Source organism: Callospermophilus lateralis, chromosome 17 (assembly GCF_048772815.1).
Source record: "Callospermophilus lateralis isolate mCalLat2 chromosome 17, mCalLat2.hap1, whole genome shotgun sequence".
Classification (NCBI taxonomy): domain Eukaryota; kingdom Metazoa; phylum Chordata; class Mammalia; order Rodentia; family Sciuridae; genus Callospermophilus; species Callospermophilus lateralis.
Window position 1 is genome coordinate 49109559 of NC_135321.1, and position 21116 is coordinate 49130674.

Below are 21116 nucleotides of genomic sequence, written 5' to 3' on the forward strand. Positions count from 1 at the left end.
TCTATCCTTGAGCCACTTCTCCTTTTATCAGGTGGCTGACCATGACCATGGCCCAGAGCTCTGTGTGTTGGGAGGATCTTCTCTCACTGCTATATTTCAAGGCCAATATTAAGCGGGGTGGTAGCATAGCCTCTACTCATTTTTTACTTTCACTCATATATTGAGCTGATCCTATATGAACCAAGGTCAGATTTTCCCTTTTCCGTGAACTGGTAAAAAGGATTCTCCTATGTGATCACAGGTGTGTGTCAAGACAGGCTCTGGTGCAACAGTGGTGGATGAGTGTAGGTCTGGGCTATATGCTCATACAGCTTGCATATGCCCTCTGACCCAATGTGCTCAGTACCTTTTCCATGTTACAGTAGATTACTGCTGAACCTGCGCAACCTATAGCTTGATAGTTCTGACATGTACGGTCCACATGGGATAGTTCATGGCTATTTGGTGTCTCATCAGATACTCTATCTGTACTAGAGCTCAGCAACTTGCCAGGAGTTATTTTCCAAAATATTTATTATTCTCTGTTACAGAAGACATTTCCCCAAACCTGTGGATCTGTCTTATGATTTGTCCATTGATACTTGCTCTAAAGTGCACATTATCTTTTCTCATTGCATCTATTACCATAGGATATGCTGTATAACACTTATTACTATGGGGTCTGCTAGAATATTTGGCTCAAAAGGTTGGGTTATTTGAACTATAGCCTGGACATGCTGCATAGGAAGGGTCCTACTTTGACTTTGTTAAAAGATGACAACCTATCTTGCTATGAACCCTCTCTAGAAGCTAGAAAATTGGTATATATGTTGGGACAATATTTCTAGGTATGGAAGGAATATGCTTGCTTTTGGAACTCAAAGTAACCTCTTAGGTCTTACACTTCCTTCTTCATGGTGGGACATGTGAATTATAATATTTGTCCTTTATTTTGGAGGAGAGGACCTGGCCTGCCACAGTCAATTAGACATATAATTTTTTATTTACATTTAATTTTTATTCTTATTTTAGCAAATTATTCTTTTTTAATTGATTTTTTAAAAATAAATGTCAGTGGAATGCATTATAATTCTTATTACACATATACAGCACAATTTTTCATATCTCTAGCTGTATATAAAGTATGTTGACATCAATTCGTGTCTTCATACATGTACTTTGGATAATGATAGACATCTAAAATTTTAATGATGTATTGGTGCCTTGGATTGTTGGAGGGTGTATCTCCCATGCTCTAGAGTTCCTGTGGCTTATCATGACTTCTGATGTATATGCCACATTGCGATATATACTCTGATTTGAATAGTATCATCAGAATAGTAGGCCACTGGGATGTCCAGTCAGTCTGGTTATCATCTGGTTATATTATTACCTCTATCATTTATTATGGTAGAGGGTGGAGAAGTTAACAAAGTCCTGGGTTAAGAGTGTAAATGTTTATTGTCATTATTTCAGGTAATTGCAAACTGCTTCAGATCTTTACTGGTAGGTTACAAAGAACATAAATGTCGTATGAATGGCTACGTATTACAGCTTCAATGGCAACAATTTCATCTGTGATAGCAGCTGAAATTGGGATTGATTCTTAAATTCGTGGTAATCGTGTAATTATCTGGGATACTTACAGTTTTTTCAGAGGACTAGAATGGTCAATCAAATGACTAAATGATGAGATGATGATCCTTATCATTCTTGAATTTTAGTTTTTTAAGTATGTCTTAAGCTCTGCCATTATCCTTGGGAGACAGTATTAGTTTTTGCTTTTCTGTCTTGGTGGTGGTGCGGGTTTGGACTTGCATACTTCTCTAGGTCTCATTTCATAGGCAAAGGATCAGATGCAGGGGTTATGCCAACAGCAAATATGTCCATCCAGTGACACATGTGCGTACCAGAAAATGACAGTGGCCCACCAGAATCTCACTGTGAACTGACCTTGGTAGGAACTCTGTTTATTACTGGCTTCATGTGCTTCCGCTTTGATGAGGGGGCCATGATGTTACCTCAATTGTCTGGATTTCTGTGTCAACCTTCCAGGATGCCATAGGAAGGAGGTGGGGGTCTTGGGTGAATGGCTTTCTTCAGCCCATAGGGACCAGCAACTGAAAGCACTCTTCTTGTAGCCCTCCTAAAAGCTGGGGAGTAAGTTCTTCATTCTGAAGTGGTATGTGGTGGTGCATCACAACATTCCTACTACACCTGCTCACCCTCCATCCCTGCCATCAATATTCTTTTATATTCATCCAGAGGCATATGGATAATAGCTAGTGAAATTTAAGCTTTAGAGTCCCTCACTTGCATGAGCCCCTTCCAAGACCCTGGATATAATTTTGTATTCTTTTTTTTAAAAATAAGAGTCCCCCAAATGTAGAAAATTTACAAAACTCCAATCTTCCTGATTCCATTTCATTTGCTCTGAGTTTGGGAAAGAGAAGAGAAAGGAGATTGACATTCGAGGGCCTGCATGTGTACCAAGCCTCATATCTGATGTTTTGCATGCCTTGTATCCTTCAGGTTTGGGAATGTTGTTTGCATATTTCTCCAGTGTTCACAATCTTTGATACCTCAGTGTTTTCTTTGTGTGCTCATTTTCTCTTGCCTGGAGATCTTCCTCACTTTGTTTGTGTTTGGAAGCCTTTCTCATTGTTTTACATTTAATGCATTACTACTGTCTCCTCACCAAGTCCTTCTTGATCCCTGAAAAAGGGCTGGGTGTTTCTTATTAAGCTCTGTTCACAAGTCACAATTGCTGTTTACTTGTGTTGTCTCCCTTGCTTCTCTTTGAGTTCTGAAGTGGCAGACTCCATGTGTCCTCAGCATTGTAGCACAGTTTGTGTCATTGAGTGGGAGCCCAGTAAATGTTGGTAGACTACTTGAAATGGGATTGATTCTCAGTTCTGGAACAAAAAGTCTCAAGAGCATTGCATTCCCTTTCTTTTGAGGATAAACTCATGAAGACACTTCTGATAAAGAAACTTGATTTCCTAGTTTCTTGATAACAGGGTAAAGATGTTCTTAAAGAAACAGACATTTCTAGTAAGGGAAGGTATATTTTCATTGCAAAAGGACAAAATCAACAATTTAGTTTGTTAATCAGACTCTTGAGAAAATATTAGCCCGAATCAACCTCTCAGAATTGGAATGCTTCTAAGGTAATGTTGAGATTGAATTTTAGAAGCTGTTTTTTAAATCAGTTCTTTTGCTGCTGTGACCAGAAGACCTGACAAGAGCCATTTAAGAGGAGGAAACATTTATTTGGCACTCAGGGTTTCAGTGGTCTTGGTCCTTTAATGGTCAATTCCATTATTCTTGGCAGTGAAGGCAGAATATCATGGCAGAAGAACATGGCAGAGAAAAGCAGCTAAGGACATGGCATCAGGAAGCAGAGAGAGAGTGTTCTGGTTACCAGTGACAAAATATATACCTCAAAGGCCTGCCCTCAATGACCCACTTCCTCCAGCCACCTTACCTGCCTATAGTTACCACCCAGTTAATCCCTATTGGTGGATTAATACACAGATTAGGTTAAGGCTCTCCTAACCCAATCATTTTATCTCTGAATTTTCTTGCCTCATACATGAATTTTGGAGGGATACCTCATATTTAAACCATAACAGATGCTGTAATGAAGTTGTAAAATTAGCACTCTAAATGGTGAATAACTAATTAACCAGATATTTGTGCTACAAAAACGGGCTTATCCTGCATATCACAGTTTGTAAATTTCATTTTGATCAATAAATCAACACCATTCTTGTTTTGTGAACAGTAAGTATAGCATTATATGAAGGCACCAGAATTTATTTAACCAACCTGTTTAATAATTTTTAGGTAATTTCTAATTTTTTGCCACTATAAATGAAATGTCAGTGTCCATATTTTATGCATGCATCTTTGCCCATGAAATTATTTGGTCAGATGGTACAACTATTTTAAGATACATACATTCATTTTAAGATACATACATTCATTCATTTTTGTGTGCATATTAATTTAGCTACCTTGGCAGAAACAAGTGTAGGTTTGTTGCCAGGAAGCAATGGCTTCCTGTTCTCCTTGCATTTCCGTGAGCTCAGATGCCTGATTCTTTTGAGGAGAAGTAGGTTGTCACTTTATGGCCAAGGTTGTTAGAAAGTAGATGAGCTTTCTCTATGGCCTCCCTCTTTGCTGATTTCTCAGGTGAGTGAAGATGTCTGAGGTGACGTTGAAGCCATGAAGGTGGTGGAGGCTGCCAGTCAGGCTCTATTATTCTCTATCAATGAGACGACTCTACTACCAACTTGGATCATCTGTTTCAGAGTCTAGGTATGTAAGAAATAACTTGCTTTGTTAGGCCACTGATATTTGGGATTCATCTGTGACAGCATGTAGTACTTCCTTATCTGCTACCATCAGCTTGTCCTCTAAAAGATGTCCTCCTCCACCAACAACGTGTGATGTACTGTGTATGATGGACCCTTCCTTATTCCCTTAAGTCCCACTTTATAGTGCTATGAAATTTCCAACTTCATAGCTGGTTAGTAGGCATCTCATTGTTTAATTTTGCTATTCTTTGAACCTTACTGAATTTAACATACTTATTAACTTCTTGTATTTCTAGCCCAGAGATCTGTGACTTCAAAATTCTTGGAAGGCAAAAAAAAAAAAAAAAAAAAAAAAAAGTTTTGAAAGTTCTTCTACATGCATATTTATGAACACTCAGAGATATTGCCTTTAAGCCAAAAATTTTAGGCTGAATGAATAGCAATAAGAGAGTAACTTCAATATAGTTGATTTGGGCTGCCAAAAGCTTCTCAGTGGGGCTGTAAGCCAATCTGATGGAGTATGTATGAATAAAATAAAAAAAAAAAATCAGCAAAAGTTTTCAATGGCTGTAATGAGTCTTGAATCCCGTGGATTAAGTGAAAAATTCATCTGATTTAATTGAGTGACACTAATTGGTGAAGAGAAGGCAATCAATAGGCTGTGTAGGATAGTTATTCAAAGTTCATGTTTTCTTCTAACTTACTTCTGATGTTTTACCCTACTTCCTTTGTTCTCTGTGGGCAGATTCTAAAAATACCCCAGTGTTACTGAAACACCGCAATAGATTAGGAGATGTTCTGTGTATTTGAGTTTGCTTTTATGTTTTTAAATCAGGGGTTATTTTGTTTTTTTGAGTCAGATCATTGAACATAAAAATAGCCTGTGAGAAGTCATTATCACGGTTTGGATCTGGAACATCCTCAAAAGCTCATGTGTTAGAAGTATGGTCCCCAATGCAGCAAAGTTTAGAGGTGGAGCTTTCAAGCAGTGATGGGATTATGAGGACTCTGATCTCATCAGTGAATTAATCTATTTGATGGATTTACCAGTGGATTAATCCACTAATAGCTGAGTGGACCACTAGGAGATGGGATCTAGCTGGAGGAAGTAGGTCACTGGTGGAGTGACCTGCAAAGACTTATTTATTCTCTAGTCTCTTCTCTCTCTCTCTGCTTCCTGGCTGCCATGAGCTCATCTGCTTTTCTCTGCCATGCCCTTCTACCATGATGTATCAACCTTGGAGCCAGCCAACTATGGCCTGAACTTCTGAAACTGCGAGCCAAAATAAATTTTCTTTATCTAAAGTTGTTCTGCTCAGGAAATTTTGGTCACAGCAATGAAAATCCTACTAAACACAGAAATCATGTTTGTTACTAAAGTTCACAGGGGGATGAGGTGCTTTGCGGAGGTGATAGGAGGGAGAAAGTAGTTATGGGGGAAAATTAGACTGGCTTAGAGAAAGTGGGAAGGGAATACATTTAACCTTTGATTTCTGGGGGTTCTGTGTCTGCTGATTCAACCAATGATGGATTGAAAACATTAGAAAAGAATTCTTCCATACTGAACATCTACAGATTTTCTTTTCTTCTCATTATTCCCAAACAGTGCCATATAACAATGATTAATATAGTAATTACATTGTATTTAGATACTAAAGCAATCAAGAGAGGATTTAAAGTATACCGAGAATGTACATCTGTTATATAAAATATGTCATTTTGTATAAGGGACTTTGAGCATCCATGGATCTTGGTATCTTTAGGGGTCCTGGAACTAATCCCCTGTGGATATCAAAAGAAAACTCTTTGTGGTTTTATTGGCATGAAGACAAGCTGAGAAGGTGGGCCCTCTGGGCTAGAAGCCCATCTCCCAGGCTCATCTTCATCATGGGAACTGGTGAGGCAGCAAGATCCCAAAGACAATGGCTGCTGACCTCAGCTCGGGGTCTCAGCCTTACATGCATCACTCTAACTCTGGCAGAGCTTCTAGTAGAAGCCACAAGAATTTTCTGGATTAGAAGAGACCATATAAATCTGAGACAGTGAGCATCCTGGCAATGATTTATGAAGACAGATGACCCCATATGACCCTGAAGAGAGGGCCATCCCCCCACCAAGCTGCTGGTTGCGTTTGAGTCAGAAATTAAGTTTATTTATTAAAACTTGGATTATTGTGCACACCTGAGTCAGTAGACAGAGATGAATGCCTGTTTTGACCACATTTCCTGGGGCCAAACATCTCAGATCGTTATGTGCTCATGAAGAGCCATAGTTTTCTTTAATTGCATTTGTTCATTTACTATAATTTGATAATATTCCCTATGAGCACACATTTAAATAATTATTCAACTAAAACGATGTTCTTAGAGTTTGCCTGGCAAAAGTGGTTTGGTATCAGAAGACTCTGGTGATATATGATGCCTTAGCCCATAGTTTAGATTTGCATTTCATCATGACTTAGCAGAAATCAGAGCCAACTTACTATGCGTATCTGTGGGTGGAGCTGCATGCAGGGAATGTTTCTTCAAATCATGAAATTAGTACAAAGTGCTATGGACCTCCAGGCATAAGGTACTGAATCCTAAATTCTAGAGGGGGATCTTAAAGTTTCCTCTTGAATCTTTGCTTTGGATTATATGCAGTTTTTTCCCTTGTATTGAGTTTTGCATTATCTTGAAGAGGAGAAGTCAGAAGGATGCTCCTGAAGATTGGAGACTGTGCTGGCTCTGGCCCTAGGGATGAAGCCTTAAATCTGGAAGGCTGAGATTCTTGTCTTATGCGAATGACCTTGACCTTCCTACCAAGTCACCCATTCCATTAGTTTGACTTCAGACTTGGGGCACCCTGGTGATGGCTGGGCTCCCACAGTGGTTTCTGAGTTACTGCTTTCCTTCGTGTGTAGTTGTATTTTGATTAGTATTTGAGAATTGATTCTACCGGGGCAAATCACATTGCCAGGCAGGACAAACCAATCCCTGGTTTGTTCCCTACTCATGGTCTGACTTTCTCAAGTGGAGGTTGGTACTGATGCTGTCTGTGAGTGCAGGTGGTTAAGAAATCAATGTGATTTCATTCCATTTAGATTTGTGGCTTCTTGGGAGCCCGCTTTGACTGAGGTCCACCCTTCCTCTGGGGCCACCTCTGGGTGGCAGCTGCTGCCATAGCTGTTTCTGTCAGTTTGTGGCTGAGGAACTTGAGTCCCTGTTTCAGCACATCTCAGGAATGTTTTGCTCACTTGTTTGGACTGCAGTTTCTCCACTTAGACCCCACACAGCAACTTCAGGGGTGCTAAACATCTTCCAGGCAGGCATGCTAGGCAGAGCTGGTTGCAGCAAAAACACCCCAGGCTGCAGAAGGTCGCCTTGTGGGTACAGCTTGATTTTATGAATCTTGTGGAGACCACTCCTAAGGTCGCTCTGGGTCCATCTTGGAGTTTTGCTTCGTGCAATGGGAATTCTGTTAAGCACCAATGAGAAGGGAAAGACTTACCTGATACTGTCTTAATCCTATATTTACATCTGCTGTGAAAGTAAGGTTCCTGAACTGATCTGGGGAACTGATCTTTGGAGCAGGCCTGAGCCTCTATGCATTAAAAAAACAAAAACAACAAAAAAACAAAAAAACAATTCTACTTGTTTCAGATCCTGAGTTATAATGATAAGACTTTACAGAAAGTTCATCCCCACCCCCCAATTCTCTTTTATTCAACGTACTGATTCGAAGTCCCAGTGAGATGCCAGGAGAGTGCTCACAAGTGGAAGCAGAGAGTGGTAGTGAGATGCAGCACAGGATGCTGGTTCTTTTTCTTGTGGATTCACCCACAGACAACAGAAGATAAAGTGACAGAATTTATTTCTTTCAACAGAGAGGAAGCAGAGCTCCCTAGAGGGAAGGGTCCTGAATTTGTAGCTGCTGAGTAGAACCTGTTGGGGTTTATATGGTGTTGCTAAATGTGACTTTTAAAGCAATTGGCTTAAGACTTTTGGGAGGGAAGTTTATTAATCCAATCAGAGTGAGACACTTGGTGATCATGCAGGCCCTGCAGTCAAGGTGCTGATCCTGTGTTTGTTCACATGCTTAACCAAGCACCATCTGGCCCATTAGATACTTTGTACATGGAATGGTTGCATGCAGGTCCACCCGTCTGCCTCTTGTGTTTTTAGTTCCTGCTCTCAGTAGCATGGGGATGGGAGAGAGGAGGAGTTGAGTCAGAATAGGCTTAATAGTGCTCCAGGACAGTTACCACTGCAATCCCAATAGCTCGATGCAACAAAGAATTGTTTCTTGATGATGCATAGCATCTTGCAGGCCCTGAGGTTTTATAAGAGCACTTCTGTTCCAAGAAGTGACTTAGGAATCCCACCTGCTTCTCTTTTTTAATGTCTGTAATGTTAACATTTGGATTCTAGTCCTTCTAGTCCACAGTGGCAGGAGAGACAGGGCTCGAGGCTGGTATACGTACTTTTTCAATACGTTCATTGCCCAGAATTAGTTACCTGACCTTGCTTAACTGCAAAGAAACTGGGAGGAGGAATGAGAGTGGACCCTGATATTTCTGACCGATAGTAATGTTTATGCAGAGGAAGCTATGAGGTAATAAGACTAAGCCTCCTGCCTGAGGTGGGGTTGCTATGACTGGCGTTTTCCTACAGTTTTCTTCCCATCAGGGACTATATTGCTGGCTTAGCTTTGCCAACACAGGATGTCAACCTTGCATCTGGGATCAACTACATTTCTCCCTGACAATTTCTGCCATGGCATTCATTTCAAGAGAGTAGGGATCCCTGGGAAGCAGGGGACAGCAGTCGGTGCAACTCTATTGCTTGTCTCTTGTACCCAATAAGGTTACTTCCTCGTTGTAAGACTCTTTAAAGAACTCATTTTTTGCTTAGACCATGTGGGTGCGGAAGTAGGATTTTGAAAAGCTGCTGCTGATTTCCCTGGCTCATTTAGGAGCCATCTGGAAGAGGCCTTAGGGCCAAGGCTGACGTGCTGTTTCCCCAGCCTCTGGGAGCTGTCCCTAGGGAGCAAATGCACACACACTTAAGCAATAAATCACTTCTCTCATTGGTGCTAAATTAACTTTTAAGCCTTCTAAACTCCTGAACCAGCTGATAGCAGGATCTTGGGTTGCAGGATGCTCAGCCCTGTGCTTGGCATTGATCAAATATAAATTGCATTTGTTGCAAGATTTAGTGCATGTGTTAATAGAGGCAGCAGGGGTTTCCAAATGCTGGACTATGACTGGCTGAAGCAGAATCATCTGGGATATAGGTAAAAAGATTCAGGCCCACTGAATCAGAATCTCTACGACTGAGGCACAACATTTTTATTTGAATAAATTCATTATCTAGATGTGCTATTAGGTTAGGGAATCACTATGAATGTGGAAAAAGAACTGTAAGTTTAAGGTCTGATGCCTGGGTTCTAGTTTGCTTTAATGCTGAGAGTGTGGTCCTTTACAATCACATAACCTCTCTGATTTTTGTCACCTGCACCATGAAGGAATTGAACTGATTTCTTTGAATGAGATATCACTAACAGTCCCAATATATAAGCAGATAAAAATAGGGCAGCTCTGGTGGAAGCAGTGGTTAAGTGATCCTTTTGTTCCCAAAATGGTCCTTAAGGGCTGCCGAAGAATTCTAGGGATTTCTGGGACACAGTCTCAAACACTTCTGGGAGGGTGATCATTATAGTTCTTTTTGTCCTGGAAGTCTTTGAACTGTGGCCAAAGGGACTGGTGTGTGTCTCTGTCTCAGTTTCTCTTAGTTTCTGCCTACCTATCTGTCTTTCTGTTATTGTCTCTGGCTCGAGTCCTGTCTCTGTCTCTCTGTCACTGTCTAATTCTGTCTCTATTTGTCTCTCTGTGTCTCTGTTTTTATTTTTGTTTCTCTGTCTCCTAGAACAGATGAAAGCATAGGATATATATTTCTTTTTTTCGGGTTCTCAGATGAAACATGGTAGAGATTTGGGAAGAGAATATCTGAAATCTATTTGAAAGTACAAAGTTGTTTTGCCTGAAGATGTCTTTCTTTCTTTTTCTTCTCCTCTCCCCTTCCTTCCTTCCTCCCTTTCTTCCTTTTTCCTTTCCTTCCTTTCTCCCTCCCTCCCCCCTCCCCCTCCCCCTCCCTCTTTCCCCCTCTCTTCCTTCTTCTCCCCTCCCTTCATTCCTCCCCCTCCCCCTCTCTCCTTCCTCTCTCCCTCCCTCCCTCCCCCTTTCCCTCCCTCCCTCTCTCTCTCCCTCCTTCCCTCCCTCTCTTTCTTTCTCCCTCCCTCTTTTGCTTTCACCTTTAGTGGAAATTTCAGGTTCAGGTCATGAATTTTTGAAGTGGAATTTATCAAGTTACAGGATTTAATGTTTCCTAACCTATTTGACCAAAGTTCCTGGCAGGCAGTCAGGCACATATTTAATAAAATTGTATGATATGTGGTGTAGATTGCATAAACAGACTTTTGCTTTTATTTTTATTGCATTTAACCACTTAAGCACCCACTAGACTCCTGATTATTTTTGTTTTGGGGATGCCGGGTATTTATTATATTAGAATGATATGAGATCAGGCATGACACAACTCCTTCAGGAGTAAGAGGCCTTAATTAGGTTCCAGAATTGTCCTGGTTTATCACAGGACTGGATTCTACAAGATCTGAATTTAGCACATTTAGCAGTTTTATTTTAAAAATAAAGTCATTATTTCCAACATCAACAATGATGGCAGCTACCAAGTGACTTCTTAAATATTTTTATTCCTGAATATACTTTTCCCTAAGAAAAGGGCATTCTAAAGGTACAACCACATAACATTCTAACACAAAACAATAATAAATTTAGGAAAATTAACATTAAGATAATACTATTATCAAATATTCAGTCCAGAATAAAATTTCACCAACTGCTATCATTTTTTTTTCACGATAACAATATGAATTTTTATATTTATTTTCAAACTTGAATGTGATAGACCTGTAATTGTTGAATGAATAAAGTGCTATGTGACAATTTATTTATTTATTCATTCAAAAACATTGTTAAATAACAACACTGATGGATATAGGAAAAGAACTTCAAGGGGTGTATAAACATGCTTTTACCCTGAAGATCTTACAATTCAGAGGTACTCATAGAAGTAGGAAGAAAATGACAAGTGATATTAAAACCATGGGATTTATAAAATGAATGGGTACCACTAACAGAAATGGGGAGATCAGAAGAAGGCCCTTGGATGCCTGAATCAGAACATATTTTGATAGAGTACAAAACTGGTGGATACTTCTTACAGTCACATAAGTCGGTGGCTCTGGAGAGACATTAAGCCTAGAGTCACAGCTTGAGAAATGTCTTAGAGAGGAGAAAGTTGAGATCTTAAAGGAAAGTGTATCTTTTTTTTGGTACTGGGAATTGACACCAGGGGTGCTTTCCCACTGAGCTATTTCCCCGCTCTTTTTAAATTTTTAAAAAATTTTTGAGAGATGGTCTTGCTAAGTTGTTTAAGGCCTCACTAAATTGCTGAGACTGTCCTTGAAATTGCAATCCTCCTGTCTCAGCCTCCTGAGTCCCTGCAGTTGCAGATGTGTACCGCTGTGCCTGACCGTATATTCAAATAAATAAGTATGTGCCAAAGTGCATTCTACTGTCATGTATAACTAATTAGGACAAAAATAAATAAATAAATACAAGAACATAAGAAACTGAGGAAAGAAAGTTGGAGAAAAGATGAAGAAGATTCAGAAAGCCCCAGTGTACAAGTCTCATATAAGAGCTCCCCAAATATTTTTTTACCAGGTTATTGCAATTTAAATGTTGCTGTGCCTAAAAACGCTCTACAATCCCTCTTCTGCTTTGGATTAGAGGAATTGAAGGGAACTGCCTCCATACAAAGTTAATAGAAAGTTAAAAATTCACCATGGCCTTTTTTCTTTTGACATTACGATATGAATGACTATTATTTGGGAAGCTTTTTGCTGAAAATAGGTAACATCCTGTAGATTTGCCTCTCACAATTCTTTTAATTGAAGTGTTGGCATGTTTTTGTTTTGAGACCTATTTCAGCACTATTAGATTCTCCCATGAAAAACGCAAAGACCAGTTCCACCTAGGAGATAATCAATTTTTCATGCTCATTATCATTTAGATGAGTCTCTTATATGGGACTGGTTGCAGCATGACACATTTAATGCTGAGTAATACCTCCTTCCTCTAGGTAGCAAAGGGGAAGACTTACATGCTCCATGTGAAAATGTTAAGATCTTAAATCTCAGGGTAAAGAGAAAATCAAAAGGAAATTTGTGAAAACCAAAACGACAGCCAGAGAAGTGATCAAATTTATTGCCAGAAAACTTTCCAGCTTCATCAATATTTTTATAATTGTTTAACCTTCGTCATTCTTTGTATGCCTTCTGCCCTGAAAGAAAAGAAAGGCATGCAAACCTTAAACATTTTATTAAACCTTTTATACCTGGATACCATTTGGAACCATTTTGTATAGGGAAAAAAAAAGATATCTTATATCTCTCTGAAAAATTAAAATGAAAACAAAGCTTCAGTTACAGTGGTTCCAACAATCACGACCCAAGATGGAGCATTGACAGCCCCACTAGCGAGAAACCTTGGATATCTGATTATTGGAAGGTAGAAAGTTCTATTCTGGTACTTGAATTAATCAAATTTGATTTTTGTCACTTTACTAGATCTTACACTTCAAATGGGAAGAGTGACATTCCAAATCATTTCCCTTTCTTTTATTCTGAAATATTTAAGAAAGGTGTCAATGCTGCATAGGCGCATCCCTTAAGGAGTATGATTTACAAAGCCACCCCTTAGCTGTGCTTTCTTCTTATTGTTAAAAATAGCTTTGGCCTTTGGCTCTTGCTCCTGGGTCTCCAAGCTTAAATTCATATTGCCTTTCTTACTGTTCCTTAACCCCGGGGGATGACCCAGCAGAATGTATGCACGTGGTTTGCAACACACACACACTCATCAGATTTATATGTCATACAAAGGAAGATGAGGAAGAAGAAGTGACTATTTAGATATGTGAGGATAGAAATGGGGGAACCAGAGGCTACTGCTGCCTTCCTTCAATATCAGATTATGTATTTTTTAAAGTATAGAGAGTGTTCTTTTCACCATAAAAGCCTGTGGCAGGATGTGTGATTTCCAAGACAGTACATAGCACCAGAAGAGCTCCAAATAATGTGCCCAGCTTCAATCTCAGCGTTGCTCATTAGAACAACAATGCAAACCAGCTGTCCCCTGGTGTTTGGAGAAAAAAGATCCAATTAACTGGCCATTTTCCACCTGGTTCCAGATTTAGCCGTCTCCTTATGAGCCTGTAAGAGCAACCAGTTTGCATGAATTTTAGTCATTAAATGCAAGCCAGGGGGTGAGGGGACATAGTGAGGACCAGTATTCTCTGAACTGCATAGGGGGTATAAAGTGAGATGCCCTCTAGAGCTTGGACATTTGGAAAGGTAGCTATTTAGCAAGATATTGACCTAAAAACTGTTCCTTATTATGAGTATGTTGATGCAAAGACCAGAAATACACTGTTTCTATAAATGAAAATACGAACCATTTTGAGATGTATTTGGATTTTTCTCCTTAGTAATAGTGACATTTAAAGTGTGAATAGACAAACTCTAGATAGGGCAAAGGGGTGGGAGGGGAAGGGATGAGGAGCGGGGGTAGGAAAGATGGTGGAATGAGATGGACATCATTACCCTAAGTACACGTATGACGACACAAATGGTGTGATTATACTTTGTGTACAACCAGAGATATGAAAAACTGTGCTCTATATGTGTAATATGAACTGCAATGCATTCTGCTGTCATATAACAAATTAAAATTAAAAAAAATAAAGTGTGATTTGGGGGGGCTGGGACTTTAGCTCAGTGGCAGAGCACTTGCCTATCATGTGTGAGGCACTGGGTTCGGATCTTCAAAACCGCATAAAAATAAACAAATTAAATAAAGGCATTCTGTTCATCTACAACTACAAAATAAAAAAATTATAAAAAATTATAAGTGTGAAAATAAAGGGGAAATACTGGGGAATAATATCAGCCACATTGTATTGTTATATTGTGTGCATGTATGAATATGTAACAATAGATCCCACCATATGTACAACTACACTGTACTAGTAAAAATATGGAAAAAAAGCCTACACCATGTTAATTGATAAAAGAATAAAGTGTAAATCACTTAATTGTATTATAATTAATCATATGCCTATATTGGAATATTCAAATTTCACTGGAACTAGTAACTAAAGCTTTCCCTTTGTGAATTTGTCAAAAATATCACGATTAACTCAGAAACAAAAGCAATGACTAGAGCCCTTCAGACATCATTATTCCATCTTTTAGAGTCAAGCACATAATTGGTATCTAACCATTTAGGCCCTGAAATAAAACATCTTGTGATATGGCTCTTGGAGATGTTACAGGCCTATGCGTTTCTGAAGTAATATCACATTCTCAATAGAGCCATCAATAAAACAATAATTTCTCAGCACTGAAGACTGAAAAATCTGTTGTATTACACTTTCCAATCTCTTCAAAATCACATTTTAAAAATCCATTTTGTTGCAAGATGACCAATCTCATCTGATTTATAAGCTATGGCCTCAGAGGAAATATGGAAGGCTTGGAGTTGAAGCCAGGGAACAAATGTGCCTGTTGGAAACAGACACTTCATGCATTTCGAGTAGTTTCCAGGACATGCTTTGGAATGTGTCTGTTGGCAATTTTTAAGTCATACAGCAAATAATTATTTATTAGGCAGCCTGAGTGTGAAGTCTGTATTTCATTACAGGCTTATATTTTGGCTTTACATGCACCTACACTTTCTATCTGGCTAATGACAGCATGAAAGTGGCTGATTATTTTCTAGAAATTTTCCTTCTTATCCTTCTAATTTTGAAAGAACTTTGTGAGTTTTCACTTCTTTGACTGTCAGATGTCCTTAAAATAAGCATATATATATATTTTTTGGCCGTGCTCTCTTCTCACTCTTAGTAATGTTGCGATATATATTAGAAAAATATTAAGATCCTTCTGTTGTAGTTTGCTGCAATCTGCAGTATACAAGGGCCAGAGCTCTTCATGTGGTATATTCAATGGAATTTCCTCAGATTACTTGGGGTGTATGTATCTTAATTTTCATAATTTTTAAAAGTTAGATATTTAATCCTATCCATGACCTAAAACAAACAACTTATTTACCTTGGATTTCTATGACCTTGACTAAAAGAAGTAAATGGAGAAAATAAAACACTCCAAACTACAATCCACTCTTTAATGTTTAACAATTATTCTTTTAGAAGAAGTTGTTTATTTGCCTTTGTGAATTGATTTTGAGTACATCAGATCAACATCTTAAATACTTTTTGGTAATTTTCAAGTCCTTTTTCCTCTCTGTCTTTATCATTCAACCCTCTTGATCTTGAAGATATGCTCATCAGGTGACTCAACATTTTTCTGAAAGTTGTCCCTTTCATCCTTCTATCCTCTTCTTTGGTCCTGACTTGTATTAAGTCAACCCTTCTTACGTCATTGCTTTATATACTATTTTCTTGATGTTCTTCTTTCTCGTCAAATTCGTATCTACTTTGACTTCTCAATAAAAATTATTCTTGATCCTTAAAGTCTGAAATTTTCTTTTATTGTAATAGTGTCCTTTCTTTTGTAGCTGACTTTACATAGTTGGATTTTACTTATCGGTTGAATTATTTCTACTTCTTGTAAAAGTCTGATGTTCTTGCCTGCCCCTCCTTACCTAAATTTTTAGATGTGTAACTAACTGGCCTTCCACACCCAGGGGTCTCGCATCTATAGATTAAATCAATCCCAGATATAAAAAACAAAACAAAACAAACAAAAAAACTGTGTCTATAATGAAGACATATAGATTTTTTCCTTGTAATTATTTCCTAAGCAAAATTAATATAACAACTATTTAATAGCATTTACATTGTATTTGGTATTATAAGTAATCTATAGATGATTTAAAATATATGTGGAGGTTCCATGCAAATTTTATATAAGGGACTTGAACATGCATGGAATTTGGTATCCTCAGGAGCAACTGGAACCAATCACTCGTACTGAGAGTGAACTGTAATTTGTTTCTCTGCCAGCCCTGATTCTGTGTTTACCCTTGACCATGATATCCTTACTAGAATCCTGAAATTCCTCAGCTCCTTTTAGCAATCTTGTTTTTTGCTTACTGCTTACCAAAAATTGTGATGTTGAACAAACTCAAATGTATCCTCAAGGTATACAGGAATCTCTGTGTGCTGGTCTCATCTGTTATCCCTCTGCCATCTTCCTAGCTTTCTGTTCCACCCAGCCACCCAGGCCTTCAACACATCACTCTTCGTGGTTATGGGCCTTTGCTTAAAATTGTCCAGCCACTAGACATCAACTTAAATATCACTTTCATAAGGAGAGGGGTAGTGTAGATTAAGCCCCCACTTCCATCCCACCCCTCTGGTATATTATAGACCATGTGTCTAATCACAATCACAACTTTATGTTTACTTCTGTGATTGGTACAGTTGATGTCACTTTGATTAACACTTGGACTAAAGTGTTTCTGCTTTTTCTTGTACCCTCAATAACTGTACTGTGTCCAATGAATAGCTTATGTGGAATAAGCAGAGTGAATATCTTGTAAATGGCACTTTTATTAGTAGTAACTCCTAAGCAAAGGATATTTAGACATCTTCAACTATTTAGAAATGTTTTATTTACATTGAAGTGAAATCTCTTGTCCTAGTTATGTTCCATAGGGTAATACAATGTATTTCCAGTGTGGTAAGGTCACAAACAGCATGGTATAGAAGAAATAGTATTGATATGGAGGAAAATCTAGTTGCAGCTATCAGAATTGGAGGCTTACTATGTGTCTGGTACTGTGCTTATGTGTGTTGTGGGAATACTAATAATTACTTTATTCATTATAGTTTTAAAAAGCACTTGTTGAGTACCTATTGTATTTCATATAGTGTATTAGTATTTGGGATAAAAAATGAGTAACATATACTATCCTTGAGTTTACAGCCTGTTAGAGAAGTCTAAGAAAATATCTTAAGCAGAATATTTGTTAGGAATATAGTTTATCAAGGAATTGACATGATTTTCCCCTGTCCTCATGGAATAATAAACACTCAGGAATGTGGTGAAATTTAGATTATTTCCAGTTACTAACCCAAGGTGAGCAGGCAGGTATTTAGCTGGAACTCCCCAAATAGTTTCAAGACGCCCTGAGAACATGACTCTTGGTCATGTTTCCCTTCTCACATCTGGTCACTATGTACCCTGGTCACTATGTACCCTATTCTGTGTATAGATGATTTCTTTCCTTCACATAAATAGACTTACATCTTTTCCTGTATTGGATGATCGTCCTTCTGTCATTCCCTGAATCCTGTATCAATTGCATAAAAAATACACAAGGATATTGATCATTTTTGTATATGAGGTCAGTCAGTATCTGAGAGGGATCTCTCATGTATTGTAATGGGAGTATAAATTGGTACAACCTTTAGGAAAACTGGCAAAACCTACGAAGGCTGAAGATATGCATTTCTAGGAATCTGCATTTCTACACTTAGCTTTATACTAAATAAAAGCATGTATGTATGTCGACTAAATGACACATACTAGAATAGTTTTAGCAGTCTTGTTTGGCCTCAAACAAGAAACTATCCAAATGCCCATCAATAGGCGATCTGATAAAGCAGAATACAACAACGAAAATGAACAAATTATAACAAAATCTCCAGTGTGGATGACTGTCACATGCTTGAAATATAAGAACAAGCAAAACAAAGCACTGTCTTCTTAAATTGGATGCCAGTACATTTTTGAAAATTTATTGCGCTTTACTGTGACTTATGCATTTATTTATAGGTGAGGCTCTATTTCAGTATGAAGCTTAAAAAGGGTTGGTTCTATTGTGTTCTTGTAAAATTTTTCAGTTTGTTATTTTTAGATATATATGACAGTACAGTGCATTTTGGCATATTAGACATACATGGAGGATAACTTATTCTAATTCTTGTGGTTGTATATGATGTGGAGTTTCACTCGTTTTGTATTATATTCTTCCTATTGTACTGAGGACTCCTAAAGATAGTTTGAGTTACAGGAGTAAAGTACAGAAGGTTACCATGTAGGAAAAGAGTTGTCTTGTTACACATTTCAAATTGGTACTCTGTTTGAAAAGGAATCATCAAGTTAGCAGGGAGTCTTTGCATGAACATTACACAGATAACAATGCTTGTACCAGTAATTGCAGAACTCTTGCATGAGCTGATTGAGAGTCTGCTTCCCTATTTTACCCTTAGTTGCTAGTTTTCTTTTCACATGGATCTGATAACCTTAAATAAGAAGCATTTCACTTTTACTATGTAGATCGCTCTTAAAAAGTGATAGGTTAGCCACAGAATTGGTATTCTGGTAGAAAACTGCTGACTTTTCCTTGAAAATGAGACACTGGAGAATGAATAAACTTTTATGTTGTTGCCCTTTCACATTCTCAGGGAATGGAATATTTAGAAAATCTATGTAAAATTAGGAAATATCAGATATGGAAGATGGCTTTTAAAAATGAATACAGTCACAGTTTTGTTTTTTTCCCTTGTGGTGCTGGGGATCAAAACCAGGGCCTGATGCATGCTGAGAAAACACTGTACCACTGAGGTACACCTCAGCCCTGTAGTGATTTTTAAATTACACACATCCTTGGCCATTTACCTGAATAAATTTCTTAAAACCTTTCCTGATCACCATTACCATCAACTTTCACAATCTGATGAATCGGAACTCTGAACCACAGTCTTAGGGAGGACTTTGTATTTAGATCAGTTCTTGGCAAGAAAGTCTCTGGTGGGTTCTAATCTGGTTCACCTCTGGCTATATTTCTGTCTAGATGATAAAGAATCTGTGGGGCTAAGTCTCCCTATTCTGGAGCCCTTATTGCTCTTCCCAGTCTATACTTCTGGCCTGAGACTGTAACTGGGCTTCTAGACCCAAAGGTTAGTGTTAGTCAGCTTTCCATTGCTGTGACAAAATATCTGAGATAATCAACTTATAAAGTGAAAAGGTTTATTTTTTTACCCAGGGTTTCAGAGATTTCAGCCCATGGTTGCTTGGTCCATTGCCTTTGGATCTGTGGTGAGAAAGTTCATCATGATAGGGATATGTAGTGGAGGAAGCTGCTCATCTCCTGGCAGTCCAGAAGCAACGCAAGAGAGAAAGAAAGTAGTCACAATATTCACTTCCAGAGCATGCCCCAGTAAACTGACTTTCTTCTATTAGGACCCACTTTTTTTTTTTTTTTTGTACTGGGGATTGGACCCAGGGGCACTTAACCACTGAGCCACATCCCCAACCCTTTTTTATTTTTAACTTTGAGACAGAGTCCAGCTAAGTTGCCGAGGCTGGCTTTGAATTTGCAATCTTCTTGCCTCAGCCTCCTGAGCTGCTGGGAACACAGGCGTTCACCACCATGCCCAGTTTAGGCCCCACCTCTTAAAGGTTCCACAGCCTCCCAACAACACTATGAGCTTGGGACCAAGATTCAACACATGGGTTTTAGGGAATATTCAAAATCCAAATTATAGCAGATGGTCAGGAGCGTGGGTTCTCATGGTCTGAGCTTGGATGTTTATACTGGAACATATATACTTGGATGTTTATTCATGGCCTCTTAAGGACAAAGAATGAAGTGAGAAGAGAGAGGAGGAAGGCCTGATGATGGGCTGTCTTGAGGGCCAAGGCCTGGGCTGTCATTAAACCCCCACTTGTATTGAAGAACTCGAAGAGACTGGAGAACTCTGGCCTTCCGAGGTGTTGAGAAGATCTGTTTGCTAAGGTAGGAGGACATGTAGTTGGCTGGCTTGATTCTTGACATACACGTACTCTACAGATGTTATATGGACCTGCATTTGCACAGTTGTCCTGGGCTCTGTGAGTACTGAGGATGAGCCTGCCTTGGGCGGCAATGACTCATGAAGTAAAAGGAGATACATTTTCAAAGTCCATTCTCAGTTGTGACCTTTCACAACAAGTGTCTAATTTCTGTTAATAACTTATAGGCACGGTAATGATTCTAACGTGCGCCTGTATTAATCTGGTCAATTGAGGTTCAATCTTTGACTGCAGAACTTAACATAATTAACTGACTCACTAAATGCATAACCAGCTTTGTTGACCTAGTTGGAAAATGGTAAATAGAACTGTTCTGCTAGTTAGTTCTGACCAAACAGAATTAACTACTGGCAATAGATCTTCATTAGGATAAGATTAACTAAAAATATTCTGGTGGAGATTTTGGGGTCTTATAAGTATAGAATCATGTCAGCAAATAGGGGATAGTGTGAGTTCTTGTTTTCCTATTTATATCCCTTTAATTTCTTTGACATCCCTTGACATCAAGGCATCCCTTTTTCCAGGTTTTGGAGGGAATGCTTCAATTTTTCTCCATTTAGGATGATGTTGGTCTTGAGTTTAACAGATATAGCTTTTACAATGTTGAGTATGTTCCTGCTATCCCTAGTTTTTCTATGTATTGAACATGAAGGTGTGGTATATTTTGTCAAATCTTTTTCTGCATCTGTTGAGATGATCATGTGGTTCTTGCCTTCAAGTCTATTGATGTGATGAATTACATTTATTAATTTCTGTATGTTGAACCAACCTTGCATTCCTGGGATGAACCCCACTTGATCATGGTGCACTATCTTTTTAATATGTTGTTTTTGTATGCAAATTGCCAGAATTTTATTAAGAATTTTTGCA